Source organism: Falco peregrinus, chromosome 12, assembly GCF_023634155.1.
Source record: "Falco peregrinus isolate bFalPer1 chromosome 12, bFalPer1.pri, whole genome shotgun sequence".
NCBI lineage: Eukaryota > Metazoa > Chordata > Aves > Falconiformes > Falconidae > Falco > Falco peregrinus.
This window is the reverse complement of record NC_073732.1, coordinates 29654593-29669205: the sequence shown is the minus strand read 5'-3', so window position 1 is coordinate 29669205 and position 14613 is coordinate 29654593. Positions and strand designations below refer to the sequence as shown.

At 46.1% G+C, this 14613-nt stretch overlaps 1 long non-coding RNA gene across 18 annotated transcripts in view; it reads left to right on the top strand.

The window, feature by feature from the left end:
* The window catches only part of LOC114011154 (uncharacterized), a 101645-nt gene that overhangs the window by 71465 nt on the left and 15567 nt on the right, over window positions 1–14613 (top strand). The window lies entirely within an intron of this gene.

Genomic DNA, 14613 nt, shown 5'->3' with positions numbered 1-14613 from the left:
TGTAGAATTCATCAGGCTCATGTCTCCTCCTTTTGGAGGCTGAACAGTGTGCACACATCCATGTTCCTTAGTGTATGCCCGTTGTGGCAGTTTGCCTGTTCCTTAAATTTATGTGTTCATCTTGGTCTACACCAAGTGCACTAAGCTCTGCCAAGCCTACGGCAGCTAGCTGTGGGCCACAGATGGATACCTCAACTTACAGGAGAGACTGTGTAAAAGTTTTCAGCCTTCCTGCCATGCCTGCTGCTTGTTAACAGCTGATCCTGAAAAGGAGCTGACATAAGGGCACCAAGGAGTGTGGCTTTACAGAGATGCAGTTCCTGCATTTCTGACTAAAGGGAATGTGCTGAGTAGTTGAACTATAGCAGAGAGACTGAAATATTTGAGAGGTTTCTACTGGAGCCTGCTTTTAACTATCTGTAGCCCTGTTAGGAAAAGAGCTGTAGTTAGTGCAGTCTTTTAGCTTGAATTTGCAATTCTTTGGTCTGGGAGGAAGAATGGAAGAAATGTTCTGAGAGCAAATTTTGCGTACGTCTTCTGCCATCTGCTAATAGCATGTGTGAGCAGCTTTGCTGCCAGAAACCAAGGAACAAAGATAACATCGTTGTGGAGAAAATTGTACTGCTCTGAAAATGAAACTCTTATTCCAGATAACTTGATAGCTCAGCAACCACTGCGGCTGAGTCTAGGGCCAAGTTCTGCTCACCTACGCTTGCACAGACCCAGGATAACGTTGCTCAAACTAATGTGAGCCCTTACAGGGGCAATATTATTCTGCTGAGCCTAAAAGCAAGTAAGTTTTATAATCCATTTAGTATGATCACCTTGTTGCTATCCCAGAAATGATTTAGGGCGGGAGGAAGGACAAAAGCTGAAGAGCTTATCTGCTGAAACCACATGAAGGCAGCTGGCAGAAAAAAAATGTGGGGAGTCCAGATGTCAGTGGAACACTGAGGAAACTGTCAGAGTTAACCTTCCTGTGTCTCTTCTTGTGTCAAATCTCACTTGTGTGACACAAGGTGTCAGTGCACCCTTTGACGCTGCAGCAGTGTCGACAGGATCCAAGCCACCCAGGTCTCAAAGCGTGAGTCCCTGCCGGAACAGTTGGAGCTGTGTGCCTGCGGCTGGCAGCATGCCGGGCTGCCTCCCTCCTGCTGTGCAGGGGGCACGCAGAGCAAGAGATAACCATGAAAAATGAGATTCACAGGTGCAAATTCTGAACTCTAACAAAGTCTCTCCCCTCACCATGTGTCTGGCACAGCAAAGTCAACAACAGAGATAAATCCTGTGCAGTACTGTTCTTCAGACCTCTCTATTGTGCATTAATTTGCAGTGACTGGGTAGCAGATGAGACTGGTTATCAGGCAGGAAAATTATGAAACACAAATCATGTGAGATATGCAGGCAAAAAAAGGTCTAAAAATGATGACAGGATTTTTGTTTCTTTGATACAGCCTGCTAGAAAAGACCCTGGTAAATAGCACTGTGTGTAATTCTGCTTGCAGTTAGCTCAGTTTCATCCTTCTCCGGGACTTAGCCTGTGATATTTCAGAAACATGTTATTAGTAGATCTCAGAAGTGTTTAAATTTCAATGTGGAGTTGGTATGAGGACGGTCTAGCTGCTCTTGAAGCAGTCCTCTTGAAGGCAGTGAGAAACAGCAACAGTGGAGGAGGAAGAGGGGCAGGAGAGGGCGAGGTGGAGAGAAGAAAGGAGCACTGTAGTCTTAGGCTGAAGAGAGGCACCAAGGAAAGGGGAGCATGGTCAGCATGATGTGAAAACTGTCCTCTTTTGATGTTGTCCAGCCTTTCAGGCTGAAATGTACCTACCAGAGCTGAAAGGACTTGCTGTGTTGTCAGTTAAATGCACATCTGTCCCCGAATACAGGCTTTTCTGTATCTGTCTACAGACTGATTAATACAGGCAAAGGCAAGGGAAGCTAAAGGATATTAACAACTGTTGAACTGCCAGGTGTATCTGCTAGTTTGAAAACTAGTATAATGGCAGAGTACACTAGGTGTGCAGCTCTTCAGAAGTAAACATCCATTTACAGCAGGACCATACAAATCTGTGAGGGGCTCAACAGCAAGTTGCCTGTGGCTTTTCACCCTTGTATCTCCAGGAGTTATTGCTCAATGAGGGAGTATGTGTTGTTTTGTGTGAACGGAGAGGTAATTGTGAGCAGCAACTTAAATAGCCCTAATTATGTTTAGAGAAGGCTGTTCCCTGAATGCAGCTGGAATCTGGGAATAAACATACTGCCACAGGTGACCACCTGATCTATGCATGTGGACCTAAAAAAAGCCAGTTTGCTAAGTTTAAATACCTCAAAATAAAGCTGAGCAGACACCAGATGCCAACATCTGTGCCTGCTGCATACACGCTCCCAAAAGCAGAATTGTACAGGGGCTTTGTAGTGGGGGAGAGTGCAGCTTAGGTCCTTGTGGCATTGCAGGTGACCACATAATATTTAGCCAGCCTGTAATGCACTCCTGAGGGGACCAGTGGGCTTAAAATACAGGCCTTGAAATACCACTCGGACAAAGAAAGATGAAGTGACTAGGCTCCATGAATGGGGGCACGAAGAAACCCAATGGCTTATTTTGCTTAATCCTTTTGCAAATACGCTCGACGCCTGCTGAAGCCCAGCAGCAGCCCCTGCCTGTGTGAGCGCCAGCCTGTGCAGCTGGCCCGGAGCTCCCTGGGCTTGGTGGGCACCCGCTCCCCACCTGGAGCCTAGGGGGCTGCTGGGCACAGCCTCAGCCCTGAAGTCATCCCCTGCTGCTTCACTGCAGCGTTGGCAAGATGTCTCCCAGCTTTTCCCCTGCTCCTTCTACAACCTGTTTGTCTGCATCGCTCCCCTCCAGTATCATCCTGGTGTTGTCTCTGGATTTTGGCTTGCCCTGCAGGGAGCTGTGAGCTCTGGGAGCAGTGGAGGGATGGGGATCATACCTGGGTGGCACCTCTAGAAGCTGGCACAGCACACTAAGTTTAAAGGTGTTTTCCAAGGAAATCAGGGACAGCCGGTCCCAAGTAAAAGGCTCAGCAGGGGATCGCGACTGATGCTTGCACTCCCCAGGTGCCAGCTCCAGGCAGAGGAATGGCTGGATGAGGATGCTGCCTGTGGAAAAAGCCTTATGAGCCCTTTTAGCAAATTCGTCTGGTGTCCCAGAGCTTTAACTAGAAGCTGCAGCTGAGGATGGCTGAAAACCTGTGCAAGACAGACAGTGCTGCCTGCTTGCCCTGGCACTCGGAGCTGTCCCCCCTTGACCCACTGTGCCACAGCTCCCTGCAGCCCAGAGCAGACACAAGAGCTTCAGCTCCCACCAAAATGAGGATGAGCTGCACTACTGGGAGCAACAGCTGAGCTTGCCCAGCATTTAGGCTATACCGGTCTATTGGCTTGCACACAAAAAGTGCAGAATTCAGTCAGCTTTCAGATTTTTTAGTGCTTTTTTTAACAGTTGTAAAAGAAGTCCTTAGGAATACAATTTAAAATACACCATAGACAAAACTTTTTGGTAGCAAACTTTTGAAAAGATTTTACAGGATTGTTCTACAGCAGTTATGGAATTACAGTTGAGGTAACTTAGCAAAAAAAAAAGATAGAAGGAAAAAACATTATATCCATTCAAATAATGATAAGGTGGGAATGAGAATAAAGGTTAAGTTTTGGAGCGATGAGTGGTATGTACCAGAGTGATGAAGAATTGTCACAAGTCTCTGGATGATCAGAGTTTGTCACAGTCTTCAGTCGGGACAGCTATTGCACCTGGAAGAGCCAAAGACTATGCAGCAGATTGGGACCAGTTTCAGACAGGCACGGAACTGTGCTGGTCTGTGTTACACGGGTTACACTCAGGGCTCAGAGGCTTTGACAGCCCTGCTACCTCGCTGCTTACAGCTCACAGGGACGCCAGTATCACCTCCGGCTATAGGGAGAAAAAGTCCTCTTTGCTAGACATGTTGCCTCTGCTAGACAAAACCCGGAAAGATGATTCCATGTGAGATGTGAGGGTTTTCCTGACATCTTTCAAACAATCTCTTCATTTCATGCCTGAACAGTGATTAGTGGATTTCCAAGATAATTCGTAAACTGAGACAATTCCAAATCAAAATATCTGGTGTTTCCTTTGCCCACCACAGAAGCTTTCAGCAGAGCTTTGTGTGCATTGCACCAGGCAGGAAAACAGTCACTGTGTGACTCTGTCATTGGCTAAAATTGTGCCTTTAGAGGGGTAGTGGGTTGACCCTGGCTGGATGCCAGGTGCCCACCAAAGCCACTCTGTCACTCCCCTCCTCAACCGGGCAGGGGAGAGAAAATATAACAAAAGGCTTGTGGGTAGAGATAAGGACAGGGAGATCACTCAGCAATTACCATCATGGGCAAAACAGACTCCACTTGAGGAAAATCAGTTTATTACCATTCAAGTCAGAAGAACACCCCACCTTCCTCCCCCCCACCCGGCTTCTTCCCAAGCTTAACTTAATTCCTGATTTCTCTGCGTCCTTCCCCTGAGTGGCACAGGGGAACACGGAATGGGGGTTATGGTCAGTTCATCACACGTTGTTTCTGCTGCTCCTTGCTCCTCACGCTCTTCCCCTGCTCTGGCGTGGGGTCCCTCCCACAGGAGACAGTTCTCCATGAACCTCTCCAACATGATTCCTTCCCACAGGCTGCAGCTCTTCACACACTGCTCCAGCGTGGGTCCCTCCCACGGGGTGCAGTCCTTCAGGAATGGACTGCTGCAGCTTGGGGGGTCACAAGTCCTGGCAGCAAGCCTGCTCCAGCGTGGGCTGCCCACGGGTCACAAGCCTCCTTTGGGCATCCACCTGCCCCGGTGTGCAGCCTTCCCTGGGCTGAGGCGGGGGGGGGATCCACTCCTCCATGGGCTCCAAGGGCTGGGGGCACAGCCTGCCCCGCTGGGGGCTGTCCACGGGCTGCCGGGGAATCTCTGCTCCAGCACCTGGAGCCCCCTGCCTCCTTCTGCACTGACCTGGGGGGCTGCAGGGCCGTTGCTCTCACACAGTCTCACTGCTGTCTCCTGCTGGTGCAGATTGTTTTTTCTTCTGTCTCTTCTTACTGTGCTGTCCCAGAGGCACTGCCACTGTGGCTGACAGGCTCGGCTTTGGCCACTGGCAGGTCCATCTGGGAGCCAGCTGGCATGGGCTCCATCAGACATGGGGGAAGCTTCTGGCATCTTCTCACAGAAGCCACCTCTGTAGCCCCCTGCTACCAAAACCTTGCCACACAAACCCATTACAAGAGGACAGCTGGATCTCTAGTTACAACTTTGTGACACTAAAATGAAAAAAACACAGAACACAGGTGCACAGTAACATCCAGTGAAGGTGCAGGCATGATCCTAAGGTAGCCGCTGCTTAAATAAGGATACTGTTCAGCAGGACATCTTTTCTGATGCTACTCCTGAGACCAGAGACCCACAACATTAAGAGTCAACATATGAGAGCAGATCTGTCTCCCTGCTTGTTTACACAGACTCTCACATCCGTGAGCATCAGTGATCACTCAGAGCAGTGGCTCTAAACATCCACAACCAACACCACATCCTTCTTTCAGAGGAGTGTTTTGAAATGCTCGTCAGAGTTTTCAGTTATCAGAAGGGGAATAGCAACACAAAATTAGAAAAAAGCAAGCCACAGTGGAAGGAGTAGATTGCCTCAATCTTCAGCTGCATGTCAGAGATGTATTGTGCCCTTAACAGAGTCTCAGCTGTGTTTCTGCAAGCAGAAGGGCTAGAGACTGGGTGTCTTTCAATGGCTGCGTACTTAGAGGTTTAGTCTTGGGGTAGCAACTGTAGCTATCTCAGCAATGGCAACGCCACACAGTGAAGAGCTGGATCACTCTAATATGTTTCTTGCCTCTTCATGCATACTTTGATCCCAACCCAGAGACATTTTTTGCTGCCTGATCTTCACTGGGTCGGTGCTAGAGATCAGTCGTGTTTTTCTTTCCTGGCTTCTCTATAATTAGAGAGCATGAAGCCAGTAAATGGTTACAGAATTGCTGCTGGCCAACTCCCCGTGCTGAAAACGTGCAGGCAGGGCAGAACAGTTCATACTGGCTCTTGTGAAGGATGGCATTCAGTTCCTTACTAAATCTATCATGGTGCAGTCAGATGATGATTCACGTGCAGTGGTAGACTGAACTGCACACCCAAGGCTCCTATGACCACAGGCTGCCTTCCACTTCACTGTCTTGGAGGTTGATGGCCCTAAAGCAAGAACAGATGGGTAAGACACACAGCAGCCTCTGAAAAGCCATACTTTATAGTCTGGTGTGTGACGTAACACAGACCATACTGCATCAGACCAAGGCTCCTGTTAGTTTGGTGTCCTCTCTCTCAACCCAGCTGCAAGCAGATACCTACAAAACAGTAAGAAAATGCCAAACCTATCTGCTCTTTCCCCAGCTAACCTCCCAGCTTTTAATATTCTTAGTTCAAGTGATTTTATGACCTGGTTGTGGTATCTCTGGTAACTCCACTGGCTGTATTCCACATACATGTCCATTTTCCCCTTGAGTCCCTGAGAAGGTTTTGCACGTCTTTGCAAATGCCCTTTGCAAAGTGCTCTGCAGGGCTAGTGCTGCTGCATGAGGAACAACCTCCTCTGATTTGCTTTGAACCTGGCTGTTAACGATCCTTTGCTCTTGCAGGCACTCTTATCCACCCTGCCCAATGGCTTCTAGCACATTGCCTTTCTCTGAATCTTATCCAGTTATGTATCTGTTGGAGATGAGGTGGCCAGAACTGCAAACAGTGCTCAAAAATGAGTGTCTGAAACCTGGATTTGTACCCTGCCATAATTATGTCTTCTGTTTTGGTCTCCAAATAATTGCCAGTGTTAAATCTGTTGGGGGTTTTTGACCACTGCAGAGTACCGAGCTGACCCTTTCACACTACCTAGCACAAGCTCAGGACCTTGCTCCTGCCTGGTAATAGTCAGCTCATTTTTCATAGGTGAAGCTGTAATTTTTTTCTAGTTACATCACTTTACAGTTATATATATTAAATATAACTTTATGTTGTATTGCTCAGTACTCAATTTTGCTAGGGCCTTACGTGTTTCTTTGTAGTCAACTCTTACTACTGCAATGTATTGAAATAAGTGCTAGTAATCTTTAATGCATTGGGCTGTAAGCTGCGCTGAGTCAGGAGCTGCTAGAATTCCTGTTCAGCATTTTCCCTCCAGGGTTAGTTAGCAACATCCAAGTGAGTCAAGGCAGGAAACAAAATGGTTACAGCATCACTCATCTCAGTTTAATTTACTGTCAGACATAAATCAATGCCTTAATCCCACAGTGATAAAAATCTTTATGATCTTTGCAGTGGATAAAGCTGTTTGGTCAGGCCAAGTAGCCAATTTTAAACCAGTCACTATAATCCCCTTTTTCATGAAAGCAGATGGATTTTGTAATCACTGTATACACTAGACTCTACCAGGAAAACATTATTCTATAATGTTAGCTGCAACAATTTACTTTGGACTTCGCTAGAATACATGATGGAGTTGTTAGTTTGCTTCATTCTCACATCATGAACTTCCCTGACACATAACATACATACAAAGCTATGTTTCTTTGCACTGTTAGGGGAACAAAAAAGATCAGAGTATCTTTTTCAAGAATGATGAGCAAGCATCTTCAGTTAGATGAAGCCGAGAAGTCTTGCCGTTAGACACCCACTTAGGAGCCACAGGACTCGGCTTGTTTCCAGTGCAGAACAGATTTTTTCTATTATCTTTGAGCCCCAGCTTCCCCATTCAGGACTTTAGTGAAGTTCAAATGATTCATATTTCCTAAATTGATTTCTCTCTTCCTCCTGTAACCATTCTGGCTGACTAAGTTTGTTCTTCTTCTCTTGCAACAATTAGATCTAAATAAGAGTCAACCTGGAAGAAATCAGTGGCACAGGATGTGCTAGCTTTTACTGAGACAATACTCCCAAGTGCATAAATTTAAAGAATTAGAGTTTAATTGTGGTGTTACGGCACTGTCCACATGCAAGGTCAAGTCCGCCCTTCTCAGCTGACACGAATCTGTTCTGCATAGAAAAGCTGGGGACATGGCAGACAACTGCTGTGATGGTATCCATTTTCCTCTTGGGTAGGGGTCTGTAAAGCTCCTGGAAAGGAACGACTAACATGCTCTCCTCAGGAGGAGACTGCAGCATATACTACAGCAGCTTTCCAAGGATCAACCCATGCAAACAAAAGAACTCATGAGTCAAATACCGTGGGCCTCTAGACCCCTCACTGGTTCCCAGGAAAGTTGATTACTGACATCCATAGTGATGAGAACCTCCTTTGCATTCCTCCTGGCACATCTACTGAAGGATATGATTCAGCCATAGCCTCTTATTGTAGACAGGATGGCATTTCTTAGCTTTCACAATAACCAGACATTAATACATAGATGACTGTACCAGAGCAGCTCTTTTGGTTTTTTGAATGGCAGTGATAACATTTGGCACATACCTCACATTTCCAACAAAAAGCCCTCCTTGCATTACCCCAGAACAAGAGTACAGCATGTCCTTCCCCTTCCTCCTGATGTGCCCGTTTCCCACCACACTGTGCAGTGCAGGCGCTTGCAGGGACTCTGGGTACTGCCAGGGAGCAGTACTTCTGCAAGAGGCTATTGGCACTGTATGTTAATCCCTCCACATCAGCAGACCTGGGCTGGTGACAGAACAGATGAAGGAATAAGTGGGCCCAGAGTCAGCAGACACGCAGTGCAACCGCTGAAGATGTCTGCTTTCAGCAGCTGTGGCTGCCTCTCTTCAGGAACCAAAAATCCTGTCTGGTAGTGGACATCTTAAGTTACCACACAGAAGAATAAAAAACCCCAGACATCAGTCACCCACCCAAGTCTTTGGGATGGAAAAATCTCAGAAATCTAGATGAGATGGGCACGGCCTGTCTCCTGCCTGGAATACCTGGGAGTGCTTGTTGGTAGCATGCCTGATCATGTACTGCTGGTTGGACGTGGGGCCAAGGCTACAGCCGTTCACCTGCCAGTGGCGTGATCCCTGTCCCTCCTTCTGGCTGCGGGAGAAGCAGGTGACGCCTGGGTGGGACAACTGCCCCAATTAGGAAAGACCACTTGGGCCTATGGTTCATTTCCCAGGCAAGGCATAGCTTGTTTCCAGGTGTGAAGCGCTGACTGCAGCCAGCGTGTCCACCGCTGGGCTGCGGCTGTTCACACCAGTACGCTACAGCCCTTCACAGCGGCGTGGGACCACCGACGGGGACTGTGACAGCCAGTGGAGCAAATATGGTGAACAGCACCAAACTTTCTGGAGAAGAGCAATTTTGGTACAATGTTGATCACCCGTGCTTCGGTCTCTTTGCAGCGAGGTAACGTGGGCAGGCAGAGCAGCGTTCGTGTATGGATTGTGCAGGTCAGTTTCGTATGCCGCAGCTGAAGCCATAAAATGAGGAAAGAGACCCACAACGCAGTCACAGAGCTGAAAAGGCAAGTTCAGACCCTGCCACAGCTTTGACTCATAATATGACACACTCCATACATTTCAAGTTGCAGAACTTATTTTGTATTTCAGCTTTATGAATGATAGACAGTGTTCTTGCCACATTTCCTCTATCAGTTTTATTAACTTTCCATCAGAGTAAATTAAACCCCTAATTTTGCTGCCTTTCCTTGCTTGTAAGTGGATGACAAGGTCAGCTTCAGAGAGGCCTTTGTGAAAAGGAGGGTGGTAATAGCTGTGAAGTGCCCTGTCTGGTGAAGTCTCAAATGAAGGACAGGATGGCTATGCGAAGCATTATAAAGTCTTTGAAAATTAAGGTAATAACAAGGCAGGCCTGTACTTTTGCTAGTGTGTGAGATTCAGAATCGCTACTGCTGAGCGGCATTTCCATGCCAGGAACCTGCACCAGCTGCTATGGCCACAGATCAGTGCTTCAGTTGATACCAAAGTATGGGTTGTGCTCCAGTTCTTGGACTCCCTCACCTCTGTATCACCAGGATTTCTTCAACACAGTCATTAACAGCTCACACATACCTGCCACACCTTCCAGCACACACCTCTGCATTCCTCACCCTGCTCCAGAACATGCCTGCTTCATGGACTTGCACTCCCAGAGCTCACATTCACTGTCTCTCTTACTCATGTGGGATCAAGTAGCACTATGAAGTGCTGCTAAGTTGTGGTCGTGATGAATTTAGCCCTGTCCTTGCAAAACAGATGAAGAGCAGACTATTCTGTAATCTAATCACTACTTTTTTGAAGTATTTTTCAACTTACATAAAGAAAATAAGTACTGGAAATACTTGATCTGTAGTGACAATCTCTGGACCTTACTACACATGTAACACCAGCTAAAGACCATCACTTGATGCATTTTTGATGCAAGTTTTCCTATCTGTGACCGGAACTCGCAAGATTTCTCCCTGCTTTTTCTCAGCTTATAAAGCTTTCCCTGCCATCTCTTACATTTACCAAGTCTCCAGTTCCCAAGTGCTGTGGGTATTTCCAGCTCTCAGGGTTTCTGTGACAGAGACAGCTCTGTCTTCCAGGGGATGCAGTACCTGGTAGCTTCAAAGGAGCAAGCTGGGGGTCACAGCACCTGACTCTGGAGGGTACCTTGGCCCTGGACATTGGCACAGGCCAGCCAAAAAATGATCCCACCTTCCTCTCTACTTGCTGTTCTTCTTACATGGCGCAGCAAATCAGAACCTCAGATTGGCACAACTCCTATTGTTGCCAGATTTGCAGTCTAGGAAAAAAAATATCAAGCTCCTCATTTCCATGCAGCGAGTAGGAACCAGCAGTGGTTGGCAACTTCTATCCTTGGCCAAGGGCAAAGGAAAGGGTGAAATCTCACTCCTTTGAAACATAAATCTCTGTGCTTGTTACCTGGGCAAGGGAGAAAGATCAGAGTCCTTGAATAATATTAAAACACTCAACTTAGGCTGATTTAATTTCCCATTTTTCTGCTCTAGTCTCAAAGTTTATGCCTTGAATTTTAGTTTAATCCTTTATTTTTAAGGTTTACCTGGCATCAACTGTTTCTCAAACTATTCATTCTGTCCATTAGACTTAACTAGCTGTTTACCTAACACGTTACCTGATTATAAATAAAATGATATTCTGTTCTGGAAAAAAAAAATTTAAGAAGTGATATCTCAAGAAGAGTTTGTTAGATCTTTACGGTAGAGAAGGTGTCCCTGGGCTCTGGGTGGGGAAGATGTCTCACCGATTACCCTCGGGTTTTTCCAGTCACCTTTCTGCACATGCAGGTCCTGCTGACCATTACATGTGAGGGTCATGACAAGTTAAGGTATATATTTTGAGAACTTGTTTATGGTAAGTAAGACATTGATGACAGATTCACTTCAAGCCATTTGCAAAAGAGCTTCATTTAGGAGGGATACCCAGGAAGAGGGATGGAGACACACACAGGAGTCAGAGTCTGTTGGGGCAGAGAAGCCCCTGTTGTTGTCTACGTGAAGGTTTGCAGTCCTGCTGCAGGGCAGGTGCTATGCATGCCTTCCCGAGCGAGGAATGACCTGGTGGTGGGAAAGGGCTTTTCTCTGGGACTGATCCCAACCCACGCCTGCTTTGAGGCTGTGGATTTCTTGTGTTGGTTCACTGCAATACTGTTCTGATGCAGGATACTGACACACCTTGAGATGTGATATCACTTGTCTGATTACAGCAGAAACTTCTGACCACACACCAGTGCAAGGCTTGCCTGCCTTCTCAGTTTTATTTTCTACTCTGAGTTTTGCAGCCTTAAATCCATGCGATGTTGGCATACACAGAGCTGCACTTTAAAAGTGGCCAGTCTGTTTTCATTGAAAAAAAATCCCTCCTTCTGGTATTTTTGCTAGCATTGGTCCCCAGAACACAATCCCCAACACAGGGAACATGTTCCCCACTGATGTGCCAGACAAAAGTTCATGGCTTTGTCTTATTGAAAATGAAGCCTTGATTATTCATGCAGTTCCCAATGAGTCACTCCACACCCTTAAATTATTTCTGACAGATGTAAAATGCCTTCTGCTGAATTCCTACTCCAAAGAGCCTTTTGCATGACTGGCTTATCAGTGAATGCGAGCAGACTCATGGTTTACAGTGCTTCTTCATCATCATGGCATGTGTAATACTAAACATGATGACTAGGGAAACCAGACCCACCTATTTTTTTGCCATAGCCTCACAGCTTCCAAAATCTCCCAGCAGCCCCACAAGAAGCTTTCATGCAGGGCAAGTAATACAGGAGACCCTATATTACCCCATGGATCTCAACACAGCTTGAAGCTTGAATGAAACAAAATTAATTGGTGTGGGTATATGAATTCACTTGCAGGGATGATACAGAGACCGAAGTACTAACCTGAAGGCTTGTTTTTGTCACTTTTGGAGACCAGACATGTTCAGGTGTGAGCTAAAGCTCAGCTCTGCTCCCTCAGCCTGCAGTGCTGACCTTACTTCCTTTAAGCTGGAAGTGCACTCTACTGTGTTTACACACACACACAGTTGGTACACATCACTCGATACACAGTCAGGAGACACGTAACTTTTCCTCCGCTGCCTGCAAAAGACGGGTGTAGGCTGTTTCCCAAAGGCTCTATGGCTTCTTCCTGAAATGAAGGGTCCCCAGGCTGGCCTGAGGATTTTCACAGATTTGCTTTCTCCCACAAAGAAAAGCTCTTTTAGGTGCTCCAGCATTGAGAGGACCTTCTCCAAACAAGAACCTCCTCCAAAGCAAGAAGGCAGTTGCAGGAGGGATGCCTTGAGGAGTACCAACAGCTTGGAGCTTCCCCTGTGACCCAGTGCTGCTTGCGGGTGTCGCAGGAACATACCCACAGTAATTCAACTGCTAACTCTGAGATAATGCTAATACTGCCAAGGTTTAGTGTGGTCAGATGTAATTGTTGTCCTGTACACTACACTGCGTGTGTCTCACAAGAAATAGTGTGGTTTCTTACAAGAGGGAGCTCTGCTGAGCAGCTGAGCACACACTGTTGGGACAGACCATGTAGAAATCCCTGTTGTCTTACCTGTGGTTACTGAAAGGGGCTGATGAACTTTCAGTGGCAGCTGCAGGCATTTCAGTGACATTCCCTAGCAGACGACCAGGTCTGGCACTATATGAGGCTGAAGACATTGTCTCTGCAATATGAGAGTGTGGGATTCCACATTTTTCTTCTGTGGAAATCTCTTTCACTGCAAAACTGATTAACAGCACCCGAAACCATATTAAGCAGTCATTTTAGCAATTCCAAAATCTATTACTGATCTGGCTAAGTAAAACAAAACCTAAACAGCAAATGCATTATGAGACCTTACAACTGTGAATTTCTTACTTCCAGTGGTGACACTCCCCCCTTCTTTTTCTTCACAGATGGTCATGATGATACCTTTTTGTTCAATAATTAATCATTTTTGTGTCAGGTTTTACTTGTTTCAGGGACTTAAATTGAGTGTCTCATTCAAGGAAATCTGTAACTGAGATACAAATCTGCATCTGGGCATCTGTGAAAGACTTCAGGATACGGTTTTAAGCATGTATTCTACTACCTAAAAGGCATCTACACAGGATGTTAGTAGAGGCTGATAAGTCATCTGTCTGTCTTGTCAGTAGACCCACTGGGTTCTGACAGCTGAATAGAGGCTATTAATTAAAACTGCCAAATTATGTCAGACTTTTGCCATACTCCCTAGATAATTCAGTCTTGCCATTTCAAGCAGCGTCAGTGGGAACATGACCAAACCATTTAATTTCCCCCCTAAATCCATGCCTCTCTTTCTAAGAAAGAGAACTTACTCCCACAGTAATAACCCTTTGCATTTTGGGGGGAAACAGTGTAACTCAGTGCTGCATTAAGGGGTGCCCAGGTTTGCTCAACTCCTTGGGAGAGCGGCCCCAGGCAGCCAGCCTGGGAGCAGCTGCACAAAGGTTCTGGTATTAACTCCCCACCCTCGTGAAGGTTACAGAGGATAACACCACAAGTTTTGCAGGAATAAAGAGCCTTTTTCTTGCTTTTCTAAGGAGGATCTATGCTAGAATAAGCAAACAAAAATTGGACCTGATTTCACACCCCTCTGCTCCCACAGCTATCCTCACTGAAGTCAGTAACTCTTCTCCTGTGGACATACAACATGGTGTAATGACTCTTAGCTATTCATTCTTAAAGGAGAAGTGTTATTTTTGCATGTAACTGTGACCTACTTTTTAATTTTGCTATATATACAAATTGACTCTTTGTGGCACATCTATGAATCCTTTCAAATGCATGTGATGCAGAGCAAAGGATCGCACCTTAGAGGCATATTATAGAAAATGCCAGTTTTGTTTATTTTATATGTTTGTAATTGTCTCTGGCTGTATTATCATTGATCATTTTCCACAGTGGCTTTCACAGTAATGTTGGTTTGTCTGGATATTCAACATTGCTAAAAAGCACTTGAAATGTCAAATGCAAGAACAGTTGTTTGTCTTCTCTTGCTATTGCAGCCTAATACAGATTTGAACCATGAGCCATCTTGTTACAGCTTCTGAAATCAAAGTAAAGCTAGATAATTTGTAGCATAGCGCAAACATATGCTGTAAGGATTCAGAA